Raw genomic sequence first — 23,482 nt, forward strand, 5'->3', positions numbered from 1 at the left:
TTAATTTTATGAGACGTTTAAAAAGCTTTGATTTACTGCCTTTTGATCCAGAGATTGAACGTACGTGTAGAAGGCTTAATAGAGAAAGGAGAGAAGCTTTACAGGAGCTACAACTAATCATGACTGAGAAGCTTAATTAATGGTGCTCGTTCAGGCCAATAATTTTGAAATTAAGCTAGCTATAATCTAGATGATTCAGACGTCAGTACAATTTGCTGGGATGCGGAATGATGATCCAAATGTTCATATTGCAAATTTCTTGGAAATTTGTGACACATTTAAGCAAAATGGTGTTTTAGACAATGCTATCAGGCTAAGGCTTTTCCCGTTCTCACTAAGGGATAAAGCAAAAGAGTGGTTAAACTCACTCCTTGCTGGAACAATCACTGCATGGGATGGTTTAGCGCAGAAGTTTTTAGCAAAGTACTTTCCTCCAGCAAAAACAGCCAAGTTGAGAAATGACATCACAACCTTTGCTCAATTCGAGATGGAATCATTATATGAAGCGTGGGAGAGATACAAAGACCTACTAAGAAAATGCCCACATCATGGTCTACTAGTTTGTCTTCAGGTACAGACATTTTACAATGGTTTGGGATCCAATACCAGAACAATGATTGATGCTGCAGCAGGAGCAACGTTAATCGGGCCTCTAATAATTACCAGTGGTCTTTAGAGCGACCAATATCAAGGAGAGCTACAGGAGTCCATAATGTTGATGTGGTCACCGCTTTATACGCACAGATAATTGCAATTTGTAACAAGTTGGACAATCTGAATATTCAAACTCAACCGCAAGTGTGTGAATTATGTGGAGGGAATCATACAAGCGTTAATTGCCAAGTTAGAAGTCCTTTTGCACCATCATCTACTAAACAAGCTCATTATGTGTGAAACTTTCAAAGGCAACAAAATAACCCATATTCTAATACCTACAATCCAAGCTGGAGAAACCATCCAAATCTATCATGGAACAACACCCAAAATGCATTGGCACCACCTCCAGGGTTCCAACAACAAGAAAAAAAGTCAAACTTAGAAGATGCTCTTACCCAGCTTACAACAAATATGTCTCAATTCATGACCAAAACAGAGACAACTTTTCATAATCAAGCTGCATCAATTCGGAACCTCGAGGTACAAGTGGGTCAAATTGCAAACTTGCTATCCAGTAGACAACAAAGCTCTCTGCCACGCAACACCGAGACAAATCCCAGGGAGCAAGTTAATGCAATTGTACTTTGGAGTGGTAAACAACTTGATGAGCCGCAAAAAGAAGCAAAGAAAGTTGATAAAGGACAAGCTAAAGACACCACCAAGGTTTCAAATGCAATAAATTTAGAAATACCACAACCTAAACCAACAGCACAAGTCAAGGCCTACGTTCCTCTAATCTTTTTTCCTCAACGTCTCAGGAAAAATAACATAGATAAGTGATTTTTAAAATTTCTTGATGTGTTTAAGAAATTGCATATTAACATTCCTTTTGCAGATGCTTTGGAACAAATGCTGCTTTATGCCAAATTTATGAAGGAAATATTGTCCAACAAAAGAAAATTTGAGGAACATGAAATTGTAATGTTGACTGGGGATTGCACTGCCATCTTGCAAAATAAATTGCCACCAAAGCTGAAAGATCCAAGGAGTTTTAATATTCCATGCACTATTGGAAATACTTATTTTGAAAAAGCTTTGTGTGATTTAGGTGCAAGCATTAATTTGATGCCTTTTTCTGTTTTTAAGAAATTAGGTTTGGGTGAACTTAAGGCAACAACTGTTACCTTCCAATTGGCAGATAGATCTATAAAGTACCCAAGAGACATAGTTGAGGACGTGCTTGTGAAAGTTGATAAGTTTATATTCCCTGCAGATTTTATTGTCTTGGATATGGCTGAAGATATAGAGTTGCCTCTTATTCTAGGCCGACCATTCTTAGCTACAAGAAGAGCTTTGATTGATGTTCAGGAAGGGAAATTGATTTTAAGAGTTCAAAATGAGCAAGCCATTTTTAATGTGTACACACCTATCAAGTATCCAACTGAACTCAAAGAATGTTTCCAAGAAGACACCATGGATAGAAAAATGGCCAAACCTTTAAAGGATAAGCATCTATTTGACCCTCCTGACATTTATACAATACGTAAGCAATCTATTAATGAAGATCCATCTCCTCATTTTCATGGGAAGAGATCTAATTGCAAGCAACTTGGGCAAGATCCATCCAGATCATCTCCTTCCATCCACGAGCCTCCTTGAACGATCTCTCCAAAGATAGTCAAGCTAATGATTATAAATTAAGCGCTTCTTGGGAGGCAACCCAAGCTTTCTAAACTTTATTATTGTCATTTTTGTCTTTTCTTATTTCTTATGTCTTTTCTTTTACTTATTTTATTTTGTTTTGTTCTAGGTTTTTGCATAAGTTTGGGGGTAGGAATATTTGCTGTCAATTTTTTCTTTAAAAAAAGAAAACAAATCTAAAAAAATTAAAAAAAAAATGTTATGCCTTTGATGAGTATATTGTTGAAAATGAATATGGTTCTTAGAAAGGGATGAATATTGTCTTAATTTATACTTGATTCTTGTGTTAGTTTCGTCTTGATTATGATTCTTTAAATATTTTGCACACTTATATCGATTTTTTCATAATTTTGACTTGAGATTTGAGATTGATACAGCCTGAGTTGAGAATTTTAGATTGAGTAAATGATTGTTTGCCTCGATTCTACATTACTTAAGTACCCAGGCATCATAGTTAGAAATAGCTGCCTATAACCCTTAAGAGTGAAGCTATTATTGAGTAATTTGGGCCTATGTACCACCGGTATGTAGAGGATAATCTACCATAAGAAGAATGTTACCTTAAGGGGTAGAGTGAAAGCTCCTGACTATGAAAAAAAAAAGCATGTGCTTCAAGAAAAATCAAAAGAAAATGCAAATTATGCTTGTGAAAAAAGAGAGAGAGAGAGAGAGATCAAGATGATGAGGTTAGTTTGACCTACTCTGTTTACTATTCAATACAAGGGCTGTTGATATTGAAGATTTTCAGAATGAGTTTTGATTGAATTGATTCACACACAACATGGGAATCCAATATGAGATAAGGCTGACCATTGAATTAAAGTTAGAACTTTGCCAATACTTTTAATTTTCTTTGAGCTGTATACTTTATGCAATCTTTGAGGCATTTTTAATGATGTTTGTGGGTATCATCGCTAGAAACCCTCACGAGACTATAACTTGTCTACTAGGGCCACCTAGGGGTTTACAGGCTTGTTGTGTATGCTAAATGCAATCGCGATCACCTAGGAAAGTGGTTTAGTTAGGATTTTCTTTTTATAGTTTTTATTTTAATTTTTGCTCGAGGACTAGCAAAATGTTAAGTTTGGGGGTATTTGATGTGTCAATCATTTTCATATTATTTTAATGCTTCCATAACTTAATTTTATGTTAAATTATATTTTATTACATTAATTTTTATCTTAATTTTTATATTTTGTCATTGTAGGAATATTGGGAATATTCATGGAAAGGAAGCTTAAAGAGGAAACAAATTGGAGCTTAATGGAAATAATTGCAGATTGTGAGAGAAAAGAGGAAAGAATAATGCTTAAAGAATAACTATTAGATTTATTACCAAATAATTTTAGAAATTTATTGGCTATTTGTACAAGTCACGTGGATGATTACATAAAGCATTGGCATTTGTCAAGTGGGCTCACATCCATGGGCTTAAAAGGTTGGCTAGGTTTGTTTTGTTTTAAAATCCTTTTTATTTAAGGATTTGGGGGCTGAGCAATAATATAAAAAGGAGGAGAAACAAAAGCAAGAGGGTAGCCGAACAAATTGAGAAGACAAAAGGGGAGCAGCCACGAAAATTGGAGAGAAAAATCGGGAGAGAAGGAAGAAAAAGAACGAAGCAACCATAAGAGATTCAGAGGGAGGCGGGAATTAATTCTTGAGTTTTTCTTTTCCTCTTCTCAATTGTCTTGCTTGAATGTTCCCAATTAAATTAATGGATTCTCTTTATACTCCCATGAACTAATTTATTTTCCTAGGGCTACGACGTAGCCTAACTCTGAAGATTTAATTCCATAAATCTATGTTATTTTTAGCTTATTATTCCATAGGTGAGTGTTCATTATTGTGTTTAATGCTTTTAAATATCTGGCTAATATTTAAATGATTTGAGGATACATAATGAGACCGAGAGGAGATTTATGTATTTTTGCTCTCTGTAATGTATGCCATGAATTGAACGAAAGACAGAGATGTGCCAACGTGATTCATGAAGTTTTTATAAGAGTTTTCATAGAGCTTAATGAATCTTTGCATATTTAAATTCACATAGAGATATAGTGGGTTAATATGTGAAGGTATTTTTGATATTACTCGAGAAAGGATATTGAATAGACTAGGGAAATTCACTGTCAACATGGATAATAAATTTTAATAGCATAGATGGAGGATTAAATTGAATTAGTTATTGTGAAATCGGATGTCCTAGTGTTTTAATCTCTTGGTGATTTCTATTACTTCCGCATCTTTATTTAATTTTTAGTTATTTTATTTTATTTTAATTTTTAGTCTAAATTTACTTATTCGATTGTTCAAATAAATTAGGGTTAGAATAATTTCGGTAGCTAATAGGATATACAATCTCTGTAGGACGATACTCTACTCTTCATTATATTACTTGTGCCGACTGGTAGACTTGATAATTTACGCATCAAGTTTTTGGTTATTAGCTTTCAACTCAACTCCCAAAGATCTCAGCTCGATCAACAAAGGCATATATGTCACTCATAAATGAGCTACAGAGCTGGAGGACTTCCTACTTAACGCATCAGCTACCACATTTGCTTTGCCCGGATGATAATCAATAGTACAATCGTAGTCCTTAATCAGCTCGATCCATCTCCTCTGTCTCAAATTTAACTCTTTCTAAGTAAATAAATACTTCAAGTTCTTATGATCGGTGACAATCTGACACGTTGCCCCGTATAAATAATACCTTCATGTCTTCAGTGCAAACACCACTGCTACTAGCTCTAAATCATGAGTTGGGTAGTTTTGCTTATGCTTCTTAAGTTATCTAGAAGCATAGGCCACTACTTTCCCATGTTGCATTAGCACACATCCCAATCCTTGTCTAGAGGCATCACTGTATACCACAAACCCTTCATTACTCGATGGAAGTGTAAGAACTGGGGCTGAAGTAAGACATGTCTTAAGTTCTTGAAACTCTTTTCACAGTCATCATCCCATTGGAACTTAACATTATTTTTGGTTAATCATGTCAAAGGAATAACAATCTTGGAAAATCCCTCCACAAATCTACGATAGTAGTCAACTACTTCAAGGAAACTTTGAATCTCTGTGACATTTGTAGGTCGTTCCTAATTTACAACTGCTTCGATCTTTTGAGGATCGACATAAATCCGTTCAGCTGATATCATATGGCCCAGAAATACTAGTTTATCCAACCAGAACTCACACTTGTTGAACTTGGCATATAATTGCTTTTGCCTTAAAGTCTGCAAAACAGTTCGCAAATATTCTGCATGTTCCTCCTAGTTCCGAGAATACACCAAAATATCATTAATGAACACAATCATAAACGGATATAGATAAGGGTGAAATACTCTATTCATAAGATCAATAAAAGCTGCTAGAGCATTAGTCAATGCAAATGGCATCACCAAGAACTCATAGTGTCCATAACAGGTTCTGAATGTCGTTTTAAGAACATCGACCTCTTTAATTCTAAGCTGATGATATCCCGAGCATAAATCAAGCTTAGAAAATACTTTCGCTCTCTGAAGTTGATCAAACAAGTCATCAATTTACGGAAGTGGATACTTATTGCGTATTGTAACTTTGTTTAATTATCTGTAGTCAATGCAGAGTCTAAGAGTACCATCTTTTTTCTTAACAAACAAAACCGGAGCACCCACGGAGACACATTAGGTCTCATAAATCACTTATCCACCAATTCTTGCAGTTGAAACTTAAGTTCCTTTAGTTCAACTGGAGCCAGGGACTAAATCAATAGAAAACTCAACCTCCCTATTAGGTGGCATCCTTGGAAGTTCATCTGGAAACTCTTGGACTACTGGAATATCCTCCAATCTCAACTCCCGAACTTCAGTGTCTATCACATGCGATATAAGCTGAGCAACCTTTCTTAGTAACCGTCTAGCACCAATGGCTGATACGACACATGAGGGTAAAACTCTACACTCACCACAAAACTTCACCTCAGTTTTCCCTGGCTTTTCTAAACATAACTTCCTTTTTGAAACAATCCTTAGTATCATAATGAGATGCAAGTCAGTCCATGCCCAAAATGTTATTCAAATCTCGAATGTCTAAAATAATCAAATTCGCCTTAAATTCTTGCTCACCAAATTTAATCATACAATCTTAATACACACTCTCTGCAAGCAGTGACCCCCTGCAGGTGTATTAACAACTAAACCATAATCTAGTGGTTCATGCTCTCTCTCTCAAATGCATGGCAAAAACATGAGAAACAAAAGAATGCGTGGATCCAGGATAAAAAAGAATATAAGCCTAAGTAATTGCAACATGTCATTGATATTGATGTTCTACTATTTGCCACCAATGATAAGCTTTATCCTTGAGTAGAAAAGTGGCAAAGGAAAGTCCATCCTCCTTTGAGCATCTCATCACATTAAAAATACGTTCTAACTTGACAAACCACGACTCTGCCTCAGGTGCATCTCCAGAACCATTAAAACTCTTTGCCCCTAAATTTTGTACACGGTCGATAGTGTTTACATGACCGGCATACAGATGAGTCTGATTATGTACCATTGTAGTCACAATCTCAACTAGTTTATCAATTGACTGCTCAAGGTTGGATACATTTCCTGGTGTCTGTTGTGCAACCTCGTGCGTTGAAGACTCAACTACTCTCTCGTTTACAGGATTATTTTCCGCCGCAGGTACATCTCCTGGAGTCAACCCAGCTACTAATTTAGTACGGCTACGACCACCCCTATTGCTACAACGAATCATGATGGTGCTCACAAAATATCAATTACGACTTTAACAACAGCAAAACTTATTCTAATCACAACAACAAAGTCTACATAATCTAAAACCGTGCTCTGATACCAACTAAAACGACCCGCCCCGACTCCCCAGGATGAGTCTATCTAACTCGCCTAACCAAATTAATAATAATTCTAATGTCTAAGAATTCTACCAAAATTTCGGCAGAGTCTCCTATATAATTATGACATCCCCAAACTGCAATTTATAAAATTAACACCCAAAAATGATACAATATTCAATCAACCTCCACAACTAACTTCATCAATCAAATACCAGTATCCTTCAAACATATAATGTCAAGAATATAATAATTTATCCTTAATCACAAATAAGTAATAAATTATATAATTCAAAATATCCCAACAAAACATCTAGGTTTAACACCGTCACGTGGCCATAGTTTCAAATCTAACTATCGTTGCTGGGTCGACTGATGCATCTGCAAATCTCCTGTAGCGGGAAAAATATAATAAAAACATGGTGAGTATAAAACTCAGTGAGCTCAGTGAGTGGATAGTAGTTTTTGAAAAATAAATTTATTTAAAATGATTTAATCTTTCCCAAATAAATTTCATCAAAATATCATAAGAACTTAAATAAACATATTTAATTAAAATCATGCACTGAAATAACAATATTACATAAATCTGCATAAAATCAATGAAATCATAACATTCATAATATCAAACACTGAATACCAAAAAATATCACCAAACAAGAACCCAGGGGAATAAACTCATCATATCCGGACCTCGACGGACGGACAATCAAGGAACCGTCATGCCCTGGAGCTATAAGGGATAGACGTGGAAATGCCATTTCATATCTCATATATCTCATCATATCTGTGCATGTATAATCTGGTCCCCAAAGGATAAGGTGCCCAAGTATACGGCCCAAAACCTCTATGTGTACTCAGATAGGCCTCAAATGCCTCTCATCTCATATGTATCTCAATATCTGTGTCTCTGTAATTATCATACTAGATGCATATGCCCCCAAAAGGCAAAAGCGCCCAAACACACGGCCCAAAGCCTCTATGTATATTCAGACGGGCCCCAAAGACCCATCATCTCATATCATTTGTATCATTGTATCTAGAGGGGAAGGGTATTGTCCAATAATTTTGCAAACAACCTTTTATACACATGTACATAAACATATAATCACATCTGAAATCTCATTTCTTTTTTATTTAACATATCTCAAATCCACTCAATTCTATTATCATGCATTTACTCAAAATTGATAATAAAATCATTAATCAAACTCATTTTTAATAATAATAAATATCATCACGTAGATAAAAATTCATTTTCTAGGAAATCATCAAATTGAAGCATCAAATACTTATTATCAAAACATGTTGTACTGTATCGTAAGATTAGAATATACTATGAAAATAGGTTTTGTATATTCCACTCACAATGACGATGTTCAGACTCGGTATCAACAACGTCCGCGGGTTGATTCTCATTCGCGGGTTGTTGGTGAATTTTTACTCAATTGCTGTTGATGCCAATGTGCAAGTGTACACAACAAGTAATAAAGTGATGAATATTCTAGATCGTCTCCACAGAGACTGATGTTACTAGAAATGCTACAGTAATCACAATAGTGCAATCTACCTTTATTTCATGATGAACCTAGTTAAAATTGATTACTACCGAAATTAAAAATTGTAAAGAAATAAAACAAATAATTGCAGTAATGAAATAAATTAGATAAATTGCGTAAAATAATCAAATGAGAATGAGGTAGTTGAATGATCAAACTCTCTTCATGGGTTGACTGCTTTTCATCAAATTAGCACCAGTTGCTACAACAATTCCTACAGCACTAGGCAGAATTATTTTGCATCCTCAGCTGTCGCGTGTTGGACTTCTCATACCCTTAAGTATCTTGACAATGACCAGTTGCTATTCTACCTACGACATGGCATTATGAACATCTATTCTCTCTACCCTCCAAGGTGAGTGCCTATGTCTAATTCTTCACAAATTTTAACTTCAAGCATAGCCCTTATGGGATTCAAGATAAACTTAATCCAGGAAACTCAAATTAAGATCAAGTATTACTCTAATAACATCCACTAAGACAAGCCCTTTTGCGACTCTATCTTCACTTGAACTATTAAATGGGTGGTCAACCGAAATAACAGTTATAATAATAGCTACTAGAGTAAAATGCTACAACAATTATATAGCAACTCATAAGAACAGTCAAAAACCCATTGAGATTGTTTGTCACTCAACTACAAGCAAGTTTAGTTCATACTTTGAAAAAGAAAAACAAACAGCAAACTATTGGTCACGAAATAAATCGGTTCAATCAAAGAGTAAAGAAAAGAACAAGTAAAGAACAATGAAGATTGAATCCAAATAACTATGTTGGATTCTTCACTGATGCAGCTTGGTTCTCTTGAATTCAAATTGTTTTCTTCTTTTCCTCTTGATTTTTCCAATGTTAATTCATTTCTGCCGTTTTATGTGATGTGCGCCCCTTTTTATAACTGAAACCTAGGGTAAATAAAAGCTTAGGGCGCGCATGAGTGAAATTAGAAAACTGTAGATCGCAATTCTGCAGATATCCCGCCCTAAGTTTTCTCTGTTGTTGTTCCAGGATTGCTACAGCAATGGTTGCTCTAGCAACGGCTATAATACTGCACCGATCCAGGTTTTGTTTCCCTTATTTTGTGGTCATATTCTTCCTCCTTTTTGCCAACCTATTGCATCAGCATCCCTTCCATGAATTATAAACTTCTGAAAACCTACAATTATGCACATGTTTTGAGCACAAATTACTTTAAATCAAGCAAAACTTATTAAGACTACACTAAAATGGATGTTGATGCAAAACGTAACAAAAATGTAATAAAAACACATCATTACTCTCTAAGTGATCTTGATTTAAGTCTAGAATTGCCATAATAACTCTCATTTCATAGAGTTATCACGGGTCCTCCTAATCAAGTAAACGACATAATTATTATCTGTAACATGAAATACATCTAACAATACAAAATAAAGCTCGAAACGAAACTCTCGGATACATAAAATTTCAAAATTACCCTTATATCCTAAAATTACCAAAATCCCCCTAACATCGAAATTTACCGAATTGCTGTCGGAACCATAATTTATCGAATTATCCTCAAAATCATAAATTACCTAATTGCTCTCAATTCAAATCACAAAATTAACCACAAGTTCTGGATTTATGAAATTACCCTTAGAATGCAAAATTATTAAAATGCCTTCAACAACATAAATTAGCGAATTTCCCCCAAAATCTTTAATTACCTCACTGCCCTAGTCTAAAATTACCAAATCATCCACCAATTTCAGAAATTACGAATTAATCCCCAGAGTTTGCAAAATTACCAAATTGCCCATGCCGGTCAACGGTACCGAAGTTCAGTCAACAGTGACGAGAAGCTCAGGTCTGATAGTTCTGACCTCGATCAGTCCAATGGTGCCAATGGTGACCCCCCAGGCGCAGCGACAATGGCGGATCAAACTTCCCAAGCCGCAAGATTTCTGACAGTTGTTCACAGCCAAAACGGCAGTTATAGATGGCGGGGTTGGTTGGAAAACGATGAGGGTGAGCTGAGGATCAAGATCCAAGTGGTGATGCGGCCTAAATTTGGTGAAATCAACAACGACGAAAGCGAGTTGAGTTGCAGTCCTTGAAGCTTCGATCACCCGCGTTCTGGCTGTTTTCCGGCGACGATGACAACGGGGATATGACCGGCATCGCTCAAACTTCAGATCGATACCAAGCTTGACTAGAACGGTGGCCGAAAACAAGAGTTGGAGCCGGGTCGATTTCGCCAGTCGGGTCGGGTCAAATGGGTCAATTTCTCTTTCTCTCGCATGCCCCCTCTCTTTCCATTTTTGGAAACCAGCTCCCCTCTTTCTATTTATAGAAACTAGCTTCCATTTTTTTAAAGCTTACTGCCAATTAAGCTAATGTGGGACCCGTGTTGAAATAAAAATCTGACTACACAGCCATTGAATCGTGTTCGAATTGTCTCATTTTATGTCGTGACAAATTTAAAATAATCCAAACACGGTTTATTTAATAAACGCATAACATTTAACAGTCACCACTCATAATGTCGGATAATCGTGTTGTATCAACTTCACCGTAATAATTTGGAACAAGTGCGACAAATTTAAAATTAATGTCGAAGGGAAAAAAATTAAATAATACACTTAATTAGGAAAATTAAAGTGCATATGTTACAGTTTTATTATTAATTATTAACTTTTTTTTTTGCAATTTATTGTGACACATAAAAAATCATATTATTGAAATTCCCAATTGAATATATAAAGTGAGTAAGTATAACATTACTCTTTCCATAATTCATAAGTAACAAGTAAGGATGGCAAAAAGACTAGAACATGTTCTTGTCTGATTGACCTAACTTTAATTTTTAGGGTTTTTAATTGAATTTAAAGGGTCAAGGATCAAGTTTCAACCCGATTACATTCAAGTCTAGGTTAGGACTTTATAAAAAATCCTAACTCAACCTTTGACCCTTAAATTAATTTTCAAAATTAAAAAAATAATACTTAAAAATTAGAACACATCCACTACAAATGTGGTCAAAACTCACTCCTCAAACTGATAGTATTTTGTATTCGATTTATTTACTTGCTAATTTGGTTAGATTTTTACATGTTGGATTTTCGTTAAAGCTAAATAAAAAGTTAATTTATTAAATGCCTTACAACCAAATTTATCATAAAATGGAACAATAATAGTACAATATAATTAATAAAGAATGAAAAGTTGGAGTCCTACTAAAGTATCTAAAAATTAAAAGATTATTGCAAGGTGTGGATAAAGCTCGAGCCTGAACTTGACTTGAAAAAGGTCGACCCTAGCCCAACCCTTACTTTTGAGGATCAAACTTTTGAAAGTTAAGACCCTTTATTTTTAATTATAAGGGCAAGGCTAGGGGTTGGCCAAGCCTGAGCTCAACTAGATCAATTGCCAAACTTATTGATAAGAAAATAATTAATACAGTTGTGATATTTGACCCCCTGGTTGTACCTCACCAGTCCCCACTAATTACTTTTATACTAATATTTATTTTATCTTTGTATGAAATGATTTAAAAGAGTAAATAGCTTTTAAGTGCACCCACATGATAATTTCCATTAATATATAATTTAACTAATTTATTTTCTTAAACCTTAATTTTTTTAAACTTTTTAAATTATTATTTTTTCTTAAATATTGTATACTTTACTTTGGAAGAAATTAATTTATAGCACGCAATAGAAGATGATGAAGAAATATTAATTTTTTTATGGTTATGGTAATGATGGATAAATTTTTAAACAGAGAGAGAGAGATTATAGTGATTTTGAGATTTTTTTTCATTTTGAAATAGATTTTATAAGTTTCAGTGCTTGGAAAAAAGATAAAAAAATCATAATAAAGCTAAGTTCGCGATTCAATGAGGTATGTTGATATATAAAGTTTAGTTTAAAATTTTTAATAGCGTTAACGGAAAGGGGTTGGTAAAATATAATAAGTGGGTCAAATCTACCACCCTAATTAGTATCATTTTACTCGAAAGTTTTACTTATAAATTTTGGATATTGACCGGCTTTAAATCTAAAAAAAAATTGAGAAAAAGTTACTTTAAAAAATCTATACATTATCCCAAAAAGTTGTACCCAAAAAAAATAAAATAAAAATCAGCCCGTTCTGGTTAAATTCAAAATGAAAAAACCCGGCCCGTTTCCCTACTTAAGACCCTCCTAGCAGTTTTAAAAAAAAATTCCCAGCGAAGAATAGAAGTGATGGCAGCTGCTCTGTCTTGCGACGCATCGCAATGGGAATTTAGCTGGTTTTAATTCTCTCTCTTAGCTGTTTCTGTTTCTTTAATTTAACATTGTGATATATATTTATTATGCTAGAGGTTCAACTAAGTCTCCATTTACTGGGACTTTTCTCATCTTGGGAAATGTTAATTTTGCCTTATTTATTCAGTATTGTTATCTTCCTCTGTCAATAAATTTTATGCTTCGGTTGGTTATTCAATGTGGATTTGTTCCATTTTGTTCTTACGCTGTTTGTATAAATATTAAAGGTTTGTTTTTTAAAATGGCTTTCAGTCAATTGCCTTCAAAGCTTTATTTCCTAAAAGAGGAAAGAAAAATATACCAAAATGTTTAATTTCTACTGCTATATGTTTGCGTTTTTAGCTTCTGCTATGCTTTGTATTGTGTTGTTTGTGTTGGTATTAATGCTAGAAAGATGTTTTCTTCTCAAATCTGATTGCTTAGAATGAATATGAGGTGGTTATTGAGTTGCAATATATCGAATAAATTGAAGACGTCTGCTTCATAGGTTTTGATTCTATTAATTGTTTTCATTTCAAGCATGACACAATTGCATGGGTGTTCGAGGAGGCTAAGGGTGATTTCTTAGGGTTGAAGCTATAACTTTCTTTTATTTTTGTCTAGTATCAAAACTTGAAAATAAAGTTTAAAGATAATGCTTATGATACAAACACAAATGATTGGAAAGGTAACTTGAACAAAATAGAAGGAAATCAATAAGAATAGGTTAATTCGAGGAACTCTAAACCTTCAAAATAATATTGGTTATTTGAGAAACCAATAAACTCGTAAAATTTAATTTACAAGTTGTGAAAATAATAGTACTCAAGACACTCTTTTATTGAATAACATCAAGCTTTAAATAGAGCTTTACTTCAAAGTTACAAGCATAAAAATAAGCAAGCATTAAGCATGTTCTCCATCATTCTCCATGAATCCACAAAATAAGGAACCAACTAACAACTTGATTTTGACTTATTAAAAACCAGCTACACTTAAAATATAAAGTAAATAATTACTTTAACTTTATTACATGTTCAATAAATTCTTACTTGAATTCAATTTCCAAGTGCAGTTGCAACCAGACAAAGTGAAAAGGCAGATATCTGTGATTAATAGGAAACTTTTAGTGTGAGTTTCTATTCTTTGGTCATTCTTATAACTGATTTTTCATTCTTGTCCAATATTTTTTCAATTTGCATCTATCAGTTTATCCTATGAGACAATATTCATTTGGAACTTTTGTGTCGTCCGTTCAATAATCATTTTTCCCCTTTTCCTGAAAAATTTTCAAATATGTTGCTTCAGAAGAGTTCTTCCTCTAAGATACCATTGTTCTTTAGTATATCAAGTTTGCTTGGACTTTGCAGTTTTCAAGTTTTTACATTTTGTTTATTTTCTCATCTGATTCAGGCACTTTGAGGCAGTTGAGGCCAGGATTCTTCGTGCATCATTTTCTGCTTTTGTAGATGTGCTTACACTTGCGACAAAAACAATCGTACAGTTTGGTCATGGAACGGAATTGTAACATCATACTATCTTTGGCAGTTGGAGAATCATTCTTAGTAGGAACTGTATTACTTTAATTCGCCTTCTTGTTTCGGATTAGTTGACGTTTTTGTAACAAGAGAATCTATAGTGTTCGTTTTATAATGTAAATCTTCAAATTATCGGAAACCTGTAACAAATTCTTCAAAGCTGTGAATTATAAGTTTTTTTTTTTTAATCATTAGGTTTTATCAAGAGGTTGCAGCTGTAAATGTTATAATCCTCCCTTAGACCTTTTCAATAAAGTTTTTGACAAGCTATCTCCAACTCTTTCAGCTTGGGCCAAGCTAGATTGCCAGACCTCACTTCTAGGGCTTTTCTGTTTACCCCTCAAACAGTTCAATCTGATATTGATTTCGTAAAGTGAGTAGAATGAAGAATTCATTAGTGCTAATATTCTTCCAGCCATTGATGCAATTCTTTACCATTGTGTGACGCAGGAGGTACCTACTTGGCTACCAAGTGGCCCTCAGCTTAACGTGCCTCGATAGCCTTCAAGCTTTTAGAATTCATCTAGCTGGTGGAATCCTATCTGGCGTCTCTCTATAAGTTTGAAAATCAAGATTTTTCTATAGCAAGCGTCAAGGGATTTCTTGTCACCCAAAAGGAACCCAGAAAAGATAAAATCGTAGACAGCACTGTTTCACATGCTGGAATTCTCGGGAGGGTGCTTATCATATGCTTGTGGCTATAAATATGCTCGAAAAAAATTGAAAATTGATGCTGCAATCCCTCTAAGCCTCAAAGCAAAAAAAAAAGCCCTTTTATAGCATTGCTAAGATGAAAGATTACAGACTTAGCAAGGCTGACATTGAGCAACAATTTTATGCATACACTTTATCTTGGGCAGAATCACCAAAAGTCGATGCATCTTAAAATTTAGAATAAAAGCAGATTCGACTTGTATTATAAGAAATTCAAATGGGGTGTCACGGCTGCGTCCATCTCTAGGAAAACTCGCTTACAAAAAATGCTGAATGCTTTGGCAATTCTTGATGGCATCAAAATGGCAGTTGATTCTGGACTGCACCCACCATTTTAATGCAGTGAAATCAATCTTAAAGAAGAGACTTCAGATGGATGATCAAAGGAATGCTCGGTTATGTAAGAAAAGGAAAACAATTTATAGTTGCAATACACTCATCAATAATCTCAGGAACCTCTGATGATTGAATTACAAGCATACCTGTTCATGCAAGATATTTGATGCTATGCATCCGAAACTTCATCGACCTTTGCATCTAAGAGATCATTAACCTTACAAGTCACAGAACCCAAATGGTCCACAGTGTTCACAACAGTATCGTATTCGTGAACAGTACCGTATGTAAACAGTACCGTATGTAAATAGTACTGTATTCCCCCAAGTACGAACCGTGGGCTCTGATACCACTTGTTGTGTGTGGAATGTGAAATCAAGCGTACTAAATAATTATAGAAAAATAAAGGACACAAGAATTACGTGATTCGGTAATTAAACCTACATCCACGGAGGCAAGAAAGAATAATTATTTATTTAACAATTAATAGAGTACAATATTTGAGTAATGAATCTCACTTCCCAGAAACTCAAATATACCCAGTACTCTGACACTCTGCAGGAAAGATAAATTCCCCAAACACACTTCTCTCTCTTCTCTCAAAAGCTTGGAAAATTATAAGCTTAACAATTTTGGGATACTTAGAATGGAAGAAGTGTCATCTATTTATAGGGAAAACAATGGCAATATTGCACCAACCCCTCTACTATTCTACCTAACCTAAGCAAATTGTCGATGGTGTCCATTTGGCAAATTTGACAAATTTGCCAACTTTTCATTTTTTTTCTTCAATTGTTTGGTAGCTCTTTGAAAATTTGCATGCTTTCTTGAATTTGGATGCCACATGCATGAATTTTTAACAATTCTCTACCTTGGCGAAAATTTGTCCAAATCTGAGCCGACTACCAGCGAACCATCATCCCCAAAGTGGCTGCATCTCTGATGACTGCCTACGTACCCAATTTGGGATTAAGCCAACCGTAGTTCAATATTCCTGAAGGACATAACTTAACACAATCGAAGGATTTGAATTAGTTTCAAGCAATGTTAAAACTTAACTCTAGAAACTACCTTTGTCAATATATCTGATGGATTATCTATGGTATCGATCTTTCTCAACAACACAACACCACTCACGATAATCTCTCTCACATAATGATATTTCACATCTATGTGCTTCATCCGACCGTGATATATTTGATTCTACGCAAGGAATATCGCACTTTGATTATCATAGAAGATCGCAATGTTCTCCTAGATTACTCCCAAATCACCTAACAAGCCTTTCAACCAGATAGCTTCTTTTGCAGCTTCAGTTGCTGCCATATACTCTGCTTCCGTAGTGGACAGAGCAATTGTCGATTGTAGAATCGACCTCCAGCTAACCGGACCTCCACCCAATGTGAATACGTAGCCCGTTATTGATCTTCGCTTGTCAAGGTCTCCAGCGAAATCAGAATCACAACACATTGTTGACCACAATCCTTCTTGAACAATAACCCAACATCAACTGTCCCTTACAGATATCGGAGAATCCACTTTACCGCAAGCCAATGATTTTTACCCGGATTTTGCATGTATCTACTAACCATGTTCACTGCTTGAGATATATCGGGCCTTGTACATACCATAGCATATATAAGACTACCCACAACACTAACATATGGAACACGAGCCATGTAATCACACTCCTCTTGAGATCTAGGACATGAAAAATAGCTTAATTTGAAATGAGGAGCTAGAGGTGTTGTTGATTGATTTCTATAATCAATTATTATCAATGCCAATGTGCAAGTATACACAACAAGTAATAAAGTGATGAATATTTCAAGATCGTCTCCACAGAGATTGATGTTACTTAAAATGCTAAAGCAATCACAATAGTGCAAATCAACTAAAGACCGAAACAAACAATTGTCAAATAATTCTATCGTAACTAATAATTGTGAGAGATGGAAATAAAATAATACTGTAATGAAATAAACTAAGTTAAATGTGTTTAAGATTCAATTGAGAATATAGTAGTTGAATGATCAAACTCTCCTAATGGGGTGACTGTTGTTTACCAAATTAGCACCAGTTGTTACAATAAATGCTGAAGCAATGGTTAGAATAAATCTGCATCCGCAGCTATCACATGTTGGAAATCTCATACCTTTAAATCTACTAACAATGACCAGTTGCTCATATATTTATGGTACGACATTATAACCTTTAATCTCTCCACCCTACAAGGTGAACACCTATGTCTAGAGTGTCACAAATCTTAACTTCAAGTATTGCCCTTATGGGATTCAAGGTAACCTAATCAAGAAAACTCGACTTAAGAACAAGTAATACTCTAATAATGTCCGCTAAGACATGCCCTTTTGCTGCTCTATCTTAACTAAAACTATTAAATGGGTGGTCAACTGAAATAACAGTTGTATTCATAAAAACTACTAAGAGTATAATGCTACAGCATTACCATAACAACATAAAAGAACAGTCAAGAACCCATTGGATTATTTGTCACTCAACCACAAGTAAATTTAGTTCATAATCTGGATGAGAAAAATAAACACGAATATATTGATCTCGGAATACATCCAAACAATTCAAGGAAGAACAGAAAATATAAGTTGAGCACGATGAAAGAAAAATAATTCTGCACGATTCTTTTCTTTGTTTCCGAATAGCACTCCTAAATCTTGATCTCCTTCTTCTTGCCTTTGTAATTATTTTTTATGATAATTCCTTGCCGCCTTTCTATGTGGTGCACGCCTCCTTTTATATTGCAAATTAGGGTAAAAGACCCAAAGTCCATGCGCATGCATGTGTTTAAATTAGGAAACATGCATATCACGATTTTATGGCTGACCCACACTTTAAGCTTTCTCCCGCATTACTCTCTGATTGCTGCAGCACTGGTTGCTCTAACATCCACAACAACACTGCATTATTCCCGATTGTGCTTGTCTTCTTTTGTGGCTATCTTCTTTCCTCCTCTTGCTCATCTAATGTCTCAGCATCCCCTTATGAATTTAAAACCTACAATTATGCACCTGTTTTTAGCAAAAATTACTTGATTTAAACAAAACTTATTAAAACCCAACTAAAATGAATGTTTATGCAAAAGGTAACCAAAATGTAATAAAAACACCTTATTTTCTCTCTAAATGATCTTGATTTAACTCTAGAATTGATGTAATAACTCTCATTTCCTACAGTTATCAGGTGTACATACCGGTTTAGTTTTGTCATCCATACCGAATCTTTCTAGAACTTTCTTCAAATAAGACTTTTGAGTCAACCATACGCTCTCATTCTTCTTGTCTCTACGAATCTCCATCCTAAGTATTCTCTGTGCATTACCCAAATCTTTCATCTCGAACTCAGAAGCCAGCTGCTTCTTTAATCTTTCGATCTCATCTCTATTCTTCGAAGTTATAAGCATATCGTCAAAATAGAGTAACAAATAGATGAAAGCTCCATTTAGTAGTCTTCTAAAGTAAACACAATGATCGTGTTCACTTCTAGTGAATTTTTGTCCTTGTATAAATTGATCAAATCTTTTGTACCACTGCCTTGGCGATTGCTTCTGTCCGTACAAAGATTTAATCAACTTACACACATGATTCTCCTTTCTAGCAACTTTGAAACCACAAGGCTTAATCATATAGATTTCCTCCTCCAAATCTCCATATAAGAACGTCGTCTTAATAATCCAATTGAGCCAACTCTAACTCATATTCTGCAACTAAGGCAAGTAGGATACGAATGGAAGTATTTTTACAACTGGAGAGAAAACTTCATTATAGTCAATACCTTCCTTCTGAGCAAAATCTTTTGCAACGAGCCTTGCCTTGTATCGAGAAGTTGATTGATTTGGAGATCCTTGCTTCTTGGTGTAGACCCATTTATTGCCAATAGCCCTTTTCCCTTTTGGTAACTCCACAAGTTTCCAAGTCTGGTTTTGATGGAGAGATTTCATCTCTTCTTCCATGGCTAACTTCCATTGATCACTTTCACTGCTGTGTAATGTTTCACTGAAAGTGTTGGGGATTTCATCATCAATAACTAGAAGTGCATAGGCTACCACCATATCTTTAGTAAGCCATCCGAGTTTCTTTATCTCTCTGTTTGGCCTCCTTGTTGCTATAAAATCATCATTATCTACATCATCAATTGTTTCTTCATTTTGTGAGACATTAGAAGAAACAACATCTTCTTCAACTCTAGGTGTCACCCCCATAGTTGAACCCTTATCTGATGTAGAACTAACTGGTACATATGGAGTTGCATCAAACTCCACCCGCTGCAATACCTCTTTGGTCTTGTTCTCCACCTGCTGAGAACTTGAAGCTTTCATCATTAAAGCTTCATCAAACGTGACATCTCTACTACACACAAACTTTTTATCTTCGAGATCCCAAAGCTTGAAGCCCTTTACTCCACATTTGAATCCCACAAATATAGCTTTTCTAGCACGAGGATCCAGTTTACCATCTTTGACATGATAATAAACTGGACACGCGAATATATGAAGAGAATCATAGTCTTGTACATGCTTTCCAGACCACATTTCCATAGGAGTTTTACCTCCAATTACAATAGAAGGCAACTGATTTACCAAGTGACTTATGTAGCTCACAGTTTCAGCTTAAAACTTTTTATTTAAACCAGCATTAGATAACATACATCGTACCTTCTCCAGTAAAGTACGATTCATACGCTAAGCCACACCGTTCTGTTGCGGAGTATGTCTCACCGTGAAATATCTTTAATACCCTCGTTCTGGCATACTTGCAAGAATGGATCAAAAGTATATTCACCCCCACTATCAGATCGTAATACTTTGATCTTTCTGGCAGTTTGAGTCTCCATCAATTTCTTCCATTTCACGAAAATCTCTAAAACCTCATCCTTTGCTCGCATGGTGTACACCCACACACGTCTAGAGAAATCATCAACAAATGTAACAAAATAATGGCTTCCACCAATTGATGCAGTCTTGGTTGGTCCTCATACATCACTATGAACATATTCAAGGATCTCACGAGTATCGTGATTAACTGTACCAAACTTGACTTTTGTTTTCTTGCCTACTACACAATGCTCACAGAAATTTAATTTACAGGTTTTAATACCTTTTAAGAGTTCGTGCCTCATTAGAGTTTGCAAATACTTCTCTCCAGCATGTCCCAATCGTACATGCCATAGCTTGGTGGTGTCATTATGCGCCTCAATAACATTTGCTTCATCAGTTGTACCTCCCTTCAAATAGTACAGATTGTGACGCTGAACCCCTTGCAGAATCACCATAGTCCCATATGTAAACTTCATTGTGCCATCTCCAATGGTAACCTTGTAGCCTTTAGTTTCCAAAGCACCTACAGAAATTAGATTTTTCTTTAAAGCTGGAACAAATCTAACCACTTTGAGTTCTTTGATCATTTCATCAAATATTTTGAGTTAAATTGTTCTTATCCCTATTGTGCGACAAGGTTGATCATTCCTCATCATAACTGCACCAGATTCCAATTCGTTAAAATCCGTAAATCATTCCTTAATGGGATACAAATGATAGGTTGCTCTAGTATCAAGTATCCACTCGCTCGAACTAGCCACGTATGCTGCAGGAGTAATACTTAGTGAATAATCAGAGTCTTCATCTTTTCGTGCCATGTTTGCTGCTGCTGGTTTCTTCTCATCTCTCTTTTGAGCCTTTGGACAATCTTTTCTTCAATGACCCTTTTTATGACAAAAGGCACACTCGTCTCGAGCTATATTTCTGCTTCTCGATTTGGATCGAGAATTCTTTCCACAACGCTTTTTCTTTTTCTCCATCGCCCAATCTCTGCTCACCAAAGCTTCAGACGATGCTCGTTCAAAATTTTTATTATTATTCTGAATCTCTAAGTTAGTCAATGCTTTGAAAACATCTTTGAAGATGATCACGCTTTTCTCATATATCAAGGTAGTCACAAAATGACTATATTCCTCTGGTAGTGAGTGTAACAGAATCATAGCCTTGACTTCATCCTTAATATCTTCATCAAGATTCTTCAAATCAGCAAGTAACTTTTCAAATCTCGAGACATGATCATGCATTCACACCCCAGGCTTCATTCGAAAGCCATATACTTGGTTCATTGCATGAAGGCGATTTTCAGGACTTTTTAGCAAGTACTTCTCTTCCAATGTACGCCACAAAGTCATCACACACTCCTCATCCTTTACCAAGTATTTGACCTCTTTGGTCAAATAAGATCTGATCTGACCACAGGCTTTTTCATTCATATGATCCCAAATTTCTTCATCATATAAGTGTCTTTTATTTTTCAGAACAACATCGAGATCGATTTGAATAAAGGCGTCCATAACTTCACGCCTCCACATGCCGAGGTTGATTTTCCCATTAAACTTTTCAACATCGATCTTCTGGCCTCCTATAATAGGTGATCAATAGCGATTTGACAAATCTCGCCTCCCACCTAAAGTGTCTCCTGAAATAGTCTCGGTAAATCTCTCCCCAATTCTGGAAGTTTCACCTTCTACCATTTTCTCAACGAACTATTTCCACTTGAAAAACAATCTCTATTATGTTAATTTCGCGTGAATAAACGCACCAAGAAAGTTCCCAAGAGACTGGACGAGAACTCGGTCCCAATTAAAAACTATAATCCTTAGACTCTTATCGCCTTTATTGATAGAACTTTCCTAAACATGCAAAAATACACACTACTTATAATAGATTGTCTCCCAAGTACAAATGGTCGTCTCCACCGTATTCGTGAACAGTACCATATCCCCCCAAGTACGAACCGTCGGCTCTGATACCACTTGTTGTGCGCAGAATGTGGAATCAAGCGCACCAAATAATTATAGAAAAATAAAGGACACAAGAATTACGTGGTTCGATAATTAAACCTACATCCACGGAGGCAAGAAAGAATAATTGTTTATTTAACAATTAATAGAGTACAATATTTGAGTAATGAATCTCACTTCCCAGAAACTCAAATATACCCAGTACTCTCACACTCTGCAGGAAAGATAAATTCTCCAGACACACTTCTCTCCCTTCTCTCAAAAGCTTAGAAACTTATAAGCTTAACAATTTTGGGATACTTAGAATGGAAGAAGTGCCATCTATTTATAGGGAAAACAATGGCACTATTGCACCAACCCCTCTACTATTCCACCTAACCTAAGCAAATTGTCAATGGTGTCCATTTGGCAAATTTGACAAATTTGCCCACTTTTCATTTTTTTTCTTCAATTGTTTGGTAGCTCTTTGAAAATTTGCATGCTTTCTTGAATTTGGATGCCACATGCATGACTTTTCAACATACTGGACATGATTTCGAAAGGGATTCATCTTCTAGTGGGTCAATTTTAAATAGTGTCTCAATTTCTGTGGATGCCGACCCTTAATTTCAAACAAATGGTGACAGAGAAGAATGGCCTTGAAACTGTTTGTATTTCATAAATAAGATTGTTAGACTTTTCCGATACTATCATTCTTGTATCCTTACAGTTTCTTTGGGCACCATCATTTGTAATTAAACACTTCCAAGTCATTTCAAACAAATTTTCCACTATTTAATTGCATGCGCTGCATCTTCCTCTTTTTTTTCTTTTCTTTTGGTGGGGGGGGGGCAAATGGAGGAGATGAAGGAAAAATCTGTTGAAATTAATTTCGTAGTTGAAGTTTATAAATGCAAGATGATATGATCTCAGAGTCTATTAAATACTGATGTGCAAGAACTTTAGCACCATGTGACCTAATATCTCTAGTAAATAGGAGAGAACAACTTGAGCACTTAAAGAGGGCCAACGTTAAATAAACTCCAGAGTGGCATGTCGGAATTGTTGGCTTATTGTTATGCAGGACTTTCCCGGTAGTGAAATAAAGTCGAAAGGAAGATGGGAGGAAATAAAGATCAATGCGCTTTCTTGTATTTC

General features: G+C 35.3%; 1 non-coding gene across 1 annotated transcript; it reads right to left on the bottom strand.

Annotated features, from left to right (window-relative positions):
• Positions 1 to 448: 448 nt before the first annotated feature.
• Positions 449 to 555, bottom strand: LOC112495936 (small nucleolar RNA R71). Its single transcript, XR_003062353.2, has one exon. It is a non-coding gene; the product is annotated as a small nucleolar RNA R71 (small nucleolar RNA).
• Positions 556 to 23,482: the final 22,927 nt, after the last annotated feature.

The sequence above is a fragment of the Citrus sinensis genome, chromosome 3 (assembly GCF_022201045.2).
Source record: "Citrus sinensis cultivar Valencia sweet orange chromosome 3, DVS_A1.0, whole genome shotgun sequence".
NCBI lineage: Eukaryota > Viridiplantae > Streptophyta > Magnoliopsida > Sapindales > Rutaceae > Citrus > Citrus sinensis.